Below are 12,470 nucleotides of genomic sequence, written 5' to 3' on the forward strand. Positions count from 1 at the left end.
TAAAATTATGCGCGCTAAAGTTATATAAAATTATGGGATGATGTTTCCCACATATACAACGCAGATGTACAGCTGACGTTTGATGCTTTACGAGTAAATTGGTAATTGTAACTCGATGGAAAACTGATTGAGAAAATTGTGGGTACGGACGACTGCTATTGGCACGTGGAACCTGCGTAATACGATAGCACCACGTGCATCTCCAAGGATGCGACCATCGCACGATTGGGGAGCCGAAACTCCCCATAGGCTACGTTTTTCGAATGTCGATACCTATACATCTGCCACGTATGCCGAACAGTCCGGAAGAAGCAACTACATCGCAATTTTTTTTTTTTTTTTTCTTTCATAAAAATCGCATTATTTACATTTAAAAGATTTTTGATAGTTCAGGTTTCTCATTAGTTATCGATATTTCTCTCTAAACTCTTTCTAAAAAATCCGACGAGAAAAGAGGAGGCTTTCTTTAAGCCTCTTTTGTAATTCGATATACCGCATCTGTGACGTTTGATTAGGCTCGTTTCTTCTCGCAACTGAAATATGGATTCCATGAGCGCAATCATCATGAACAAAATTCGAAAATCCCTACGGATGTTCCATGGCAGAATGGCGTCAGCGTACACCATATGCTGCCCATTTTGATGAAATTCGTCCGCTATGGTGACCAGACGGCGAATAAATCTTGCGGTACCCTCTCAAAGGGGCGGTCTGATCGGAAAAAGATCGAAACTCCGCAACGCAAGGAAATTATGGCCGTCCTATTCCACAAATTTTGTAAAAGACACCATTTTTTTCTTTTATTAGTAGTTTATTGAATAATTTAATTATCTATTGAAAATGAAGAAACAGCAAAAGAGAATTCATAGAGAAACTAATAAAATTGAGAATACGCTTGTAATAATATGATTAATGATGTTGTAAAATTTAGCCGAATCGCGAAACTGGAATGTATCTTTTGCAATTTTAAAATGTCACAAAAGTCGTATTATATGAAAATTTTGTTTGAATATTTCGACATAGCCGTCACATAAACAACATTCTCTTCTTATAAATAAGCAATATGTACTTTCCTTTTTCGCACTCATCTTTTATTCTTAAACGTTATTCCTGTCGTGACCGAGCATTCTATTCCCAAGCGCTATTCCGGACTTGGATTGCCTCTACCCTCGCGGCATATCTAGATACATTTGCCAGTCAATATTAATGTCTTTATTAACGACGGGATATATTTCTCTCTCTCTCTCTCTCTCTCTCTTTCTTTTTCTTTCTCTCTCGATTCCGCATTGCTAATCGTGACGGGATACAAGGAACAAATGCAAAATAAATGATTTTATTATACATAATGCACCGATAATACTGGATAACGTTACCTAAAGGTGTAAATCGTGCGTTACGTAAAAATGCATTTGGCATCTTCCGATAAAATCGTTTTAATTAAATAGCCTTATAATGCGTCATGCATACCGTAAATATCATATCATACATCATATAATTGCCATTAGTGTGTATGTATACGATACGATACATATCATTGCTATTTTAATATGCAAGTCTGAACTCATCCCTCCCCCCTTGTATTATCCTGTGCAAATTAAAGTTCTCACAATGCAACTAACACTTAGTACAAGTCCTTGCGTTTAGTCATCTGTTATCCGGTTTAATTTTTGTTTCTCCTTCCTAATGAATTACGTTTGAATTGCGTTTTCATTGTTGCGAAAAAGAAAAACAGTACAATAAGAATACAGGGGTATACATAAATACGCGGATGCGCCACGTATGATCATATTGCGCCCATTAACATGGCGAAAAGTTGCTCCCGCCACCTGGAAAGCAAGGGAGCAGCAACCACGAAGCCTTTAAGCCGCGGTGCAGGAAGTTTCCCCACTGATCCTCGGTGCTAGGCGAGTTTAAGCCCCGGGATTCTGGAGTTACTGCCATCATGGCATACCATGCACCACTGCCTATAGGGTATAAGTATAGCCTCTGGCGTGCCAGCGCCGAGTGTACTTGTGTAGCCAGCGCCTAGCGTTTCATTCCGCTTCTTTTTCTCTCCCGTTTCGCCTCCGCTAGCTTTCGTTCCCTGCCCATCCCCCTGTATGTTGTCCCAACCCCTTCTACAACTCTTGCTCCCCTTTCCCCTACTTGGTCCCGATGCTGCTCCCCCTTTGTCTCTCCCCCCTGTACGACTCTCCTTCTTCCTCCGTCTCTCTTTGTCTCACTCCAACTTCGCTCTACAACCTCCCTTACAGAGTGCGCTTCCGTTGCTGAGTCGTGCAACCACGATCTAGCGCATCCCTATCGCGACAACGATCGTTCTCCGGACCACGGTGGCTGATATTTATGGCCTTTGCGGCGCGATGTTGAAGTAGTTAAATTGCTGATATTAAATGAGAGAAATCCGCGAGAAACTGCTCGCTCGGGATAACTGCCGCACCCGCAAGGATTTGCGGGATTTCGGATTCCGATAGATATTCGATGCGTCATTCTGCCATTGGATTATGTTAATGCTAAGAGTATTTTATGTGTTTAGAGTTATATGGAAGCTGTACTTTTCGATTGCAAAACTAAAATGGGCTCATATAAAATCGAAAAGAAAATTATAAAAATATTTTTATCAATATTTTTTAAGAGCTAGTTGTGTCAGTTTCTTTTCTTCGTCATTTTATATTAATTTGAAGAATGCATTGCATAGGTAATAATAAGGTAATAATAAGGTTTGAAGAAATTTCTTAATGATTTTGTAAAGAATATCTTTGTACCACATGTACGTAGTTATTATGAAATTAATACTTTTTTCTTTACAAGACTATAGAGAGGTCAAACTTGCGAATGGGATACTATTATGACGGTCAAATGGGGTCAGCCAAATTATGTGAGGCATCGTTAAAGTTTTGTAACTGTTGCTTTTTGTGAGCGTCTCAAGGTTCCTGACCTAAATGTTTTACATATGTATCTATGTAATTTTATTGAGAATGCAAGAATTAAGGAAGAAAACAATTTCTTTAGTTGTGTTAAAAACTTCAGTAAAATTTTTTAACAAAACTAAGATTCAAAATATAATCGCGTACCTATTTCTGATATTGATTAAATATATTAAATAATATAAAAAAATAATAAAATAAAATTTTCATAACAAATAAGATGTCGGTATATAACTTGCTACATAAAAGCGAGAAAAAAAGAATCCCTTTTTTTCTAAAGCAAAATATACTACACTACATTGAGAGAAAAGTCGGTAAAATCAGGAGGAAAGGAGCTACGTCTCGATGTCGCGGTGCCTAGAGATCGAAGTCTGCCTCTTTCTCTTTCTTCTCATTGCCTCTATTGCCTCTGGAAAAGGGACGAGAAACCAACCTGTAAAACGAATTCCCGGCAGAGGCAGCCCTCTTCCTAAGCTTCATGCAAGGCAAATCAACTTCCAGAAAGAAAGACGATACTCCCGGATTGTGTGCCAGTAAAGCCTTTTACTTATATTTAAATTCGCGCACTCGTGGAATGAGTAAACGTGTTTCCACCGAGAGAGAAGCTGTCTAGGAAACATTCGAAGTAACACGCTCCAACACACACGCGTGCACGCGAGCGATATAAATTTCAAAGCGTGCGCCTCTTCCTGTGATCAAAGTAACTGTCTAATTCTCGACCGACTTATAGCACACTTAAAGAAATTGGACCCGGAGAATTAATCATTAGACATTATAAGATTGGCCGAGTCGCGCAGAAAAATTTCCGTCCTCTACAACTTACGTAAGCGCCTAAGAGAAGGGATTAGTAATACCGTGTATCTCCAGAATGCTTTATAAATAATAGCGCGATCATTCAATCGAAATGGAATCGAGAGAGAGATATACACTTAAACGAATTAGATTATCCAATAGATAAATCATTGGAAACTGTGTGGGATTGATTTGCATATCCGGCGGAACATTACAGCACAGTTTCCGTCTAACGCGGTGAAGGGGTGAATAAAAGGGGAGAGGGATCTAAAGTCAGGGATGAGCATTCTCGAGATTGGCTATATTTCAGAGCAATCAAAATACGACGCAAATTGATTGAATGTGTGTGATGATTGATTGAATTTGCGCATTTATTTATCTAAAATAAAATTTACCTAAAAATTTATTTAGTTAAAATTAATTCAATTTATAACTCCTTTCGCGCAGCATAATCTCAAAATAAATATGACAACAATAGCATTTCTAAATTATGTGCGTTCGAATGTTGCGTGAAAAACAATGATAAACGTTAATTGGTACAGAATGAGATTAAAGGGAAAAAAAGATTAACGCAGAGGGGAATCAGAATACTCTTGGGCAAACCGTGAAACGTGAAGCAATAAACTGACATGGAATCTAATGGACTAAACGTCTGGGAGATCGATGCTATTGGATGCTTATTGAATTACCTGTGTCCGCCGTACATGTTCTTCGACAAGAAGCATCCGAGATACTAATCCAATTATAATAACTATCGCAGAGATATCATGTTGTATCGATCATATCATATATGAATTGTGTATACCAAGTATGAATGTAGGAAAGCATTAAACATTAAACAATTACATACATTTTTCATAAATATCTTAAGCGCAATGCAAAAAATTGCCCACTTTAGTAGGGAATATTATTTATGTTGAGAAGATATATATATACATGTATTATTTATTATATATTTATTATATTATTTTATGAGAAATATTTTTTATAAACATATTATTTTTATGAAAAACCAAATACAAATATAAATACAACTAATAAGAATTGCGTATGTGGCTCTAATTTTTATATCTCAAGTTCACTCTAAAATTAATTTATATAAATAAATTCGCGAGCTAAATTTTCAAAGTTTAAGCTAAATTTTAAGCTAAATTTTAAAATATTAGGAGGATAAAATGCAATAGTGTGACGATCTAAAGAAATATATGGAAATAAATACTCACGAACGCAGGAACCGCTTACATTCACACGGCCGCTCGTAAATATGATTCTTTTGTAGTCGATTTTTTGTTCCTTTTTTTTCAGGTGTGTCTAGTTTGAGAAAAACGCGCGAAAGGTGCGTCGGAAATACGAGTGAAAGTTACGCAACAATGCAAAGAACCTTAAAGTATCTCGAATTTTGAGAAAAACATGTCGGGAGAGAAAAAAAGCAATCCAGAACAAAGGAGGAAACTGATACTAAATGTAATAATAAATAAGCAGAGAAACATTCCAATCTCATAAATATCATAAAACATCTTTGTATTCGGAAATGGAGAAGAACGCGCAAGGGGGGAACAAATTTTCCGTGAAAACCATTTTTTTAAGAAGATCTGTTACGACACACATTTTTTAAAAATCGCTTCTTACATAGAAAAACCGACTACTCGAAATCATTTTGACGGCGCCAACAAAAAATATTGCAACTGTATTTCAGGGCACAAGCGTACAACAATTTTTAGTTCCAAACGGATCGAATTATACGCATAAAGAGTGTATCATTTTAAAAAATTCATGCTACGTAGGTATTAATTTGCATAAAATTCCAGATTTTCGTAAAATTTTATTCTTTCCGGAAGATAATTTATTTGTCAAATAAGTTTTCTATAAAGTTTCACAGTTGCAATACTTTTTATTGATACTGTTATTTTTTTATTTTTTTTTTTCGTTTATCAATTCTAAATATAGAAATAGAAAGAATTAATGCGAATGACTGAATGAAAAGGATAGCCGTTTAAGATGCTATTGACTCTTGAGCATAGTCCAAGTGTAGTGGACGACATACATATATCATAGAGCGCTGTGAAGGGAGATTCAAGAACAGAAGACCATCTTTTAGCCTCGGGATTTCATTATATAGCGACGAGTACGTATCACGCTCGTGTGGCGCCGTTATTCACGCATCTCCTACTGTCAGACGCGATGAATTACGAGGACATTGCGACGCGAGATACTGTTAACAATCGTTAATCGCGCAGACTTTTGCAAACATCAGAATAGAAGAAGTGCAATTCGCGTGAGTCATGCTTGATGGCGCGTTCATGTATACAGAGCGATGAAATATTGATGACCGCGAATGCTTACATCGCGTACTGGGATGCGTTTAATTAAGATATCGCGTAAATCCCGTTTCTAATTGCGAATTTTTTCCATACGAATAACAGGAATTTTTGTAACAAGTAATTACATGTAATCAATAATACCGAAGAGAAATAAATTTTGACAATAACGAAATTTTAATGACGTACAAACTGAACGTACCACTTGGCAGACAACGCGAACTCTGTTATGCGAAAGAACAAAAATCGATAAATAATCGAACAAGTGGAAGAGAAGCCGGCTGCTTCCAAAAGAGTCGGACAGACATCACCCTCCGACGAAACCCAATTAAGAAATGTTTTGTCCGAGCAACGGGTAGGTAGAGCTAGAGGTAGCAAGGAAGCATCGAATGGAACAAGAAGAAGAAGAAGAAGAAGAAGAAGAAGAAGAAGAAGAAGAAGAAGAAGAAGAGCGACGCGAGCCGAATAAGAGCAGGAGAAGAAGGATATGGCCGATCGAATATCCCAGCGTGTGTCCGAGGGGGATCGAATCCTCGATCGGGAATTCGAGGGCATATATATACTCTCTCGCTGTATAAACCCGGGGGTTTCGCATAGGCGGCAGAACGGCAGCTGTTTGAGCCCGGCAAATTAGTAGCCGGCACGTGATTGGTCTGTTGCCGCCCCGTCTCTCTCTATATATTGCAATACCATTCCGTACTAATACGCTATACTTTTGCCACGACCGGCAAAATCGAATCTCTCTCTCTCTCGGTACCTTTCGTACGTGTTTGCGCGCGCGTTTATCTTTTTTTATATTTCCTCTCTTCTTCCCCCTCTTGTCTTTTCCCTCTAACTCTAACCCTTTCTCTCTTAGCGCTCCGAGAAACCCTTCCGCGGCAATTTAGTCGCGATATCTTTATGCCAGGATTTACGAGCAGATAATCATCGGAGGGATGTTCCGGCATTTTTCGGTCAAATTATTATTATTTATATTGCATTGCCCCGCGGACAGAGATCTAATACCTCACTGGACATTAATTAACTCGGGACCGACGGCCGATATACCGGCGAAAATGACTCTATTACCGGGGCATTTGCTTCAAATTATCGGTGTCTACCGAAGACGACATTCTAGACCCAAAAGCCTTGCTTAAAATAGTCGCATCGAATAAATAAATAAATATATGCACATATGTATTCAAAGCTTAAATATTAAAATTTTATATAAATATCTTTCAAGAATCTTCAGAAAATATCGGAGAAAAACAATTCGAATAAGTAACGACAATAACTCGATTAAAATATAAATAACAGAGTAGTTTGATTAATAAAAACGAAATGCGATAATTCTTTATCACACAGTCCGCAATTAATCATGGCTTTGTATAACGTACTTCTTTCTCTTGTATATATATGTATATATAAAACTACTTTATCTTCAAAAATATATTTTAAATCGCTATATATTCCCGCCGGGGCCGCGTCCGAACTGGATATTGCAGGAAAGCAAAAGATTATTCGGTGTTGCATAGAATTAAATCACCGGGATGCTTTATGACTCCCCGCTGTCCCAACTACCTCTCTCCTCATTTTGCTCCGGGTATCCACCTACCTCCCCTTCCCTTATCCCTGTCCTTCGGCTAACTTCGTGTGTACATGTTTCTTTTTCCTTTCCCACCACCTGCCTGTTATCCCTTCGCCATGGTGCGCGATGCTTCCCGGAATTGAGTGAAAATAAAACTCTGAAGAGTATTGGGAAAGGGAAAGAGAGAGAGAGAGAGAGAGAGAGAAAGACAGATAAAGGAGGAAGGAAGGAGAGGGAGGGTTGTAAAGGGAATGAAGACAAGAGGGTGGAGAGGGGGAGGGAAGGACGGAGGAACGATCGTCACGGAACTCATGCAGCATGAGTCGACCTGAGGCACGATCGCCCGTTGCTGCTGATGCTGCCGTTGCTGGTGCACCGAGGTAGAGCGGTATCTACCTATCTTGATGCGATACAAACAACCACCTTCTACGCGATATAATCCCATTGCCGATGGGATTCGACGTGTTACGCTGTTCAACGAAACCGTGCTAAGATAGAGGGTGCCATAAATCTTCACTAGCTACTACTGTCGTTTTAACACCGACGAGCTAGGTCCCGCGTTTGCCCTTATAAAGACAATCTAGACTATCGATACGTAGCGTTTCTTTCTTGATAAAATCACAGCGAGAAAGAAGTTTGTTGTATCGAACTTGATTTGCATCAATAAAAAATATTTCATAACTATATCTCAAACAGTTCATAGGACGAAAAAATATCTCGTTCGTTAATAAGATAAAATCAACCGGAAAGTTTTAATAATTAATATTCGACACAGATATTTTGGTACATGCGATATAAAAAATTAATTAAACATATAATATAAAGTGTGAGAAAGAGAGAGATAATTTAAAAAATTTTTCGATTTCAAATTCTCAAATAGGAGACAGAGAGAAAGAGAAAACGAAAAGTAATTTCATATTAAATTATTTTCCCTTTTCGCATCTTATTTCATAATATAAAAATATAAAGATATCGAATTCTTTTAGTGCGTCTACTTACGTAAGCAGTGACACCATATATTGAGTTGTGCGAGACGGGGACTGATGCTTACCTGGAACAATGCAAAAAAATTATCGTTAGAAAAAAATGCATGTAAAATGTTTACTGTTATGTAAATGTTCAATGTTAGACGAAAAATAACTTATACTACGTTTTTTAAACTAAATTCAATAAAAAGTAAATTGTTAATATCTATATAAATTAATTTTGTAATTAAATCATTTACGAGTAGAATTTTTATTCTTTTTATAAGCAATCGTTAAAGTTAATGAGACACGTACAGAATAGAAAAAAAATTATCTGTTCTGATATCAGCTCGTTACGTATCCTAATAGCACGTAGCTTCATCACAATGGCTTGGTTATGCATCGTTAACGATGCAAAGATAAAAGACAAAAAATTGCAGGAACATTATTGCTAACCGCCAATTTCTATTTACAATCTGTTCCATCCTCCATTTGCGCTTGAAATAAAATCGCGTATATTTTCGGGCCTATATTTTCGTGTAACACGATGAAATTACCGCTGCATCGCTTAAAAAAAAAAACGAACCGAAATCGAACCGAATTTTGTGAAATTGACCGTTTTGGCTTCAAGAAAACACCCATTTCAGATTGATCGTCATCCAACGCGCATCTCCTCGAGCAATTTTGGGGAGGGAACCACTCTGGACCACTGCGGCGTCGCGCAGTAGGAGGGAAGGGGTGGGATACAGCCTTTCGAAAACCTGGTATTCTGGTCCCTTGCCGGAAAAAGTGGTAGGTTGGGCCTGTTCGGTCGCCATCTCCGACGGCGTCACATCACGTGCCATGGGTCTTCCTTCCAATAGCAGACCCGGTATAACGAACCGTCAGTTCGACGGCGAGAAAAAGTTGGACGATGCCTCTCGCGTACATACCATCGTACCACCGATTCTCGCTCACGCGATGAAGAAGGGCCAGAAGAAAAGCGCGGAGAACGAATAGAATGAGGAGGAGCGAGAGAGAGAAAGAGAGCGAGAGAGCGACGAGAGATACGGTATAAGTGAAGGCAGGAGCAAAAGAGTAAAGGCAGACCGGACCCCTCGTTGGAGCGGCTTTCGTTCCTGGTCGCATTCACCTAAGGGGAGGCCCCGAGCCGGGCTAATGGGACGCAATTAAACGATTCGTATCAAAGAGTACCGCCGATCGCGCACACCGGGAATGTCGCGAACTAAACGCGGGGGCAGCGCTCCGGATTCAGTTGCTTGGATTCGCTCCCCCGTGGACGAGTCTAGAAAAATCTCGGCCACGTCCAATTCCATCTCATTAGCGGAGAGACGGCTGCTGATGCTTGTCTCTCTCTCTTGTGGTCTTAGCGCAAGAAAGGGAAGCCTTCGGAAGCCATGTATGGAACCGGTCTCCCTTCTGTCTCCCTATCTATACACCTCTATATACCTCGCAGTAATATACCGGGTGTCGCCCACGTATCTCGTATTTCTTCTCGCAATACCGACGGTTGTGCGGATCTAACGTTCTTGTATGTACACTGGCTGCACTAGAAACGGGATACAATGCGAGGGATGAGAAGACGTTGAACTAAGCCACGTACATAGCTTCGCGCGTTGAGATTCCAGACGCCGCGTTTTCTATTTACCTGTACTACTGAAAAGTAAACCTTTACAGACGCCGAGACTACTATCTATAGATACCGATTCAATTACGCGTATTACTTAATTTTAGCTTTTCTTTCGGCCATCGGTCGACTCTTTAAATAGATAACGCCGGCTCTAACATTCAGAATAATTGCCATAAAATACTTAATATGCCAAATGTTTCATTATCCGCAATTTTTATTTTAAGATGAACAAAATTAACGATAAAACCACGCAAATCTATTCTTTAAGGAGGACACCCCATACACACTTGACCATACGCTTATATTCCGTATGCGCATACATTGCATACCTATATATCGTATAGCATGCACATGCATGCGCTGCAAAACAAAGCGAGCTCGTTAGGAAGTGCATTGCAACACTCTGCTCCGGTACATCTTGCTGCCGGGTCGATCTGCGGTTCCGATTTGCTCGACTTGGTTTGGACTTGCCTGTTTGAATGTTTTTTCGCGAATACGTACACGCGGTTATATATGTATATTTAAACGCGTTTTGATTTTGCACGATACAATCGTACGAGTTAACCGAAAGAGAAAAATTGCCTCGGATTCGACAGTCGAATTTAGTGTTCGAGACTTCTTTTTTAATCATGGAACCGTATATCGTGCTGCGAAATAAATAACAGGAAGCGGTGCTTGATCGATCATTTGTATAAAGCCTGCATTTTCAAATCAACGCGACATTCTCTTATTATTCTTTATAAATTTTATAATAGACTTCTCACATAAAATTCCAAATAAATGTATATTGAAAAATCAAGAAACAAAAATTCTGTGTGAAAAATGCTTGAAGATCAATTACTACATTAATAATTTCATATTAGTAAGTTTCAATCACACATTGAATTTATGTCACGGTTTGAAACAAAAGGATCTAGCAATAATATACATTCATTGATTTTATAGATATTAATTGTAAGTTCACATAAAATATTATATAATGTGAAAAGTAAATATAATGTGTAAAATAATGTGAAAAGTTTCCACACGTATTTACGTTCTCTAAAAATTTCGGGTTTAAAATAAAAAGTATTATAGAAATAAAAGATAAAAAATGTAGTATTGTGTAATTTTTATAAAATTATAAATTTATAAAAATGTTAAAAAATGATATGGATCTAGACTATTTTTAGAAAAGTATATAATTAAATTATACCATAATTATTATAACAGAATACATTTACGATCTGAGGAAGAGATGCGCAAAAATGTTGAGGAATGAGACATCGGTAGCCTTAAGTCAAGATAAAACCTGAACGCTAAGATATTGCCTTATTAATGCCTTATTAATGCCGACCACTTCATTAACGTCAAGCGTTTACGCGTGCATGGTTGATTAAAAGGTGGTAATCGGGTATATCCCCCAATAAAATTATTTTCGCTCCGCGAACGTTGGCGGAGACCGCTTTACTTGTCGATAAAGAGCGGATCCTTCATAAGCTCGGCTAACCGCATAACTCTCCTTCTGGCGGACGAGTAAAAATAAAAGAAAATATGAGAGAGGTGATCGGCCTTTTCTCGAGGTGGAGTCATGCGAGCGGGCTTGTAAACCTGGTTGTGAAGAAAAAGACGGAGAGAAGAGCGGGAGAGAAAGAGAGAAGAGGATCAAACGAGCTTAAGGTAAAGAGTGTGTGAAAAAGAGAAGAAATAGAGAGAGAGAACAGAAGAGGAAAGAGAGAAAGCTTCGAGAGAGAACCAACCCGGGCGGACATAGCTCTCGAGTTTGCACGACGAGTTTATGCGATTTTTACACTCGATCTGATTTTTTGGCGGCGCCCCTCGCTCTCGCGAGACAGATATATGTCCCATGGCCATACAAGAGCCGCGCGTATAAAGACATCGAAGCGAAGCCAACGAGAATTTCTCATCCCATCCTCTCTGCGCGCTTCTCTCTTCTTCTCCCCCTTCCACCCCCCAACTCCTTCTCGTTGCCCCGTTTGCCACCATACTTGGTATACCCTTCTTTTCTACCAACCGCTTCCTTTCACCTCCTCCTTTTTCGCCTCCTTCGGGCCCAAGATGGGATACAAGAAGACGAAGAATCGAAGGGCCTCGCCCATAACCGGTTCAGTCTTTCTCTCGTCATCGCGCTTTCCGATTCCCTCTTAGGACGGCTAACCGCTGGCCTAACAACATGCTGACCTGCTCCATATAGACTATATAGATAATCTACTTCTATCGCGGTCAATTGCATGTATTATTGCATATTTACTGAAACATTGATGATGATGATGCGCG

The 12,470-nt window shown here is 39.0% G+C and overlaps 1 protein-coding gene across 6 annotated transcripts in view; it reads right to left on the reverse strand.

The window, feature by feature from the left end:
• The window catches only part of Antp (homeotic protein antennapedia), a 244,257-nt gene that overhangs the window by 179,278 nt on the left and 52,509 nt on the right, over positions 1-12,470 (reverse strand). For 3 of the 6 annotated variants that reach the window (XR_014426233.1, XR_014426232.1, XR_014426231.1), the window contains exon 2: positions 8,598-8,649. The exons of the other annotated variants lie outside the window; for them this stretch is intronic. The gene's annotated coding sequence lies outside the window, so the exon portion shown is untranslated. The remainder of the gene's footprint in view (positions 1-8,597; positions 8,650-12,470) is intronic. 6 annotated transcript variants of the gene reach the window in all.

This window comes from Prenolepis imparis, unplaced genomic scaffold (assembly GCF_030444845.1).
Source record: "Prenolepis imparis isolate NDT839.2.m4 unplaced genomic scaffold, iyPreImpa1.0 SCAF_10, whole genome shotgun sequence".
Lineage (NCBI taxonomy): Eukaryota > Metazoa > Arthropoda > Insecta > Hymenoptera > Formicidae > Prenolepis > Prenolepis imparis.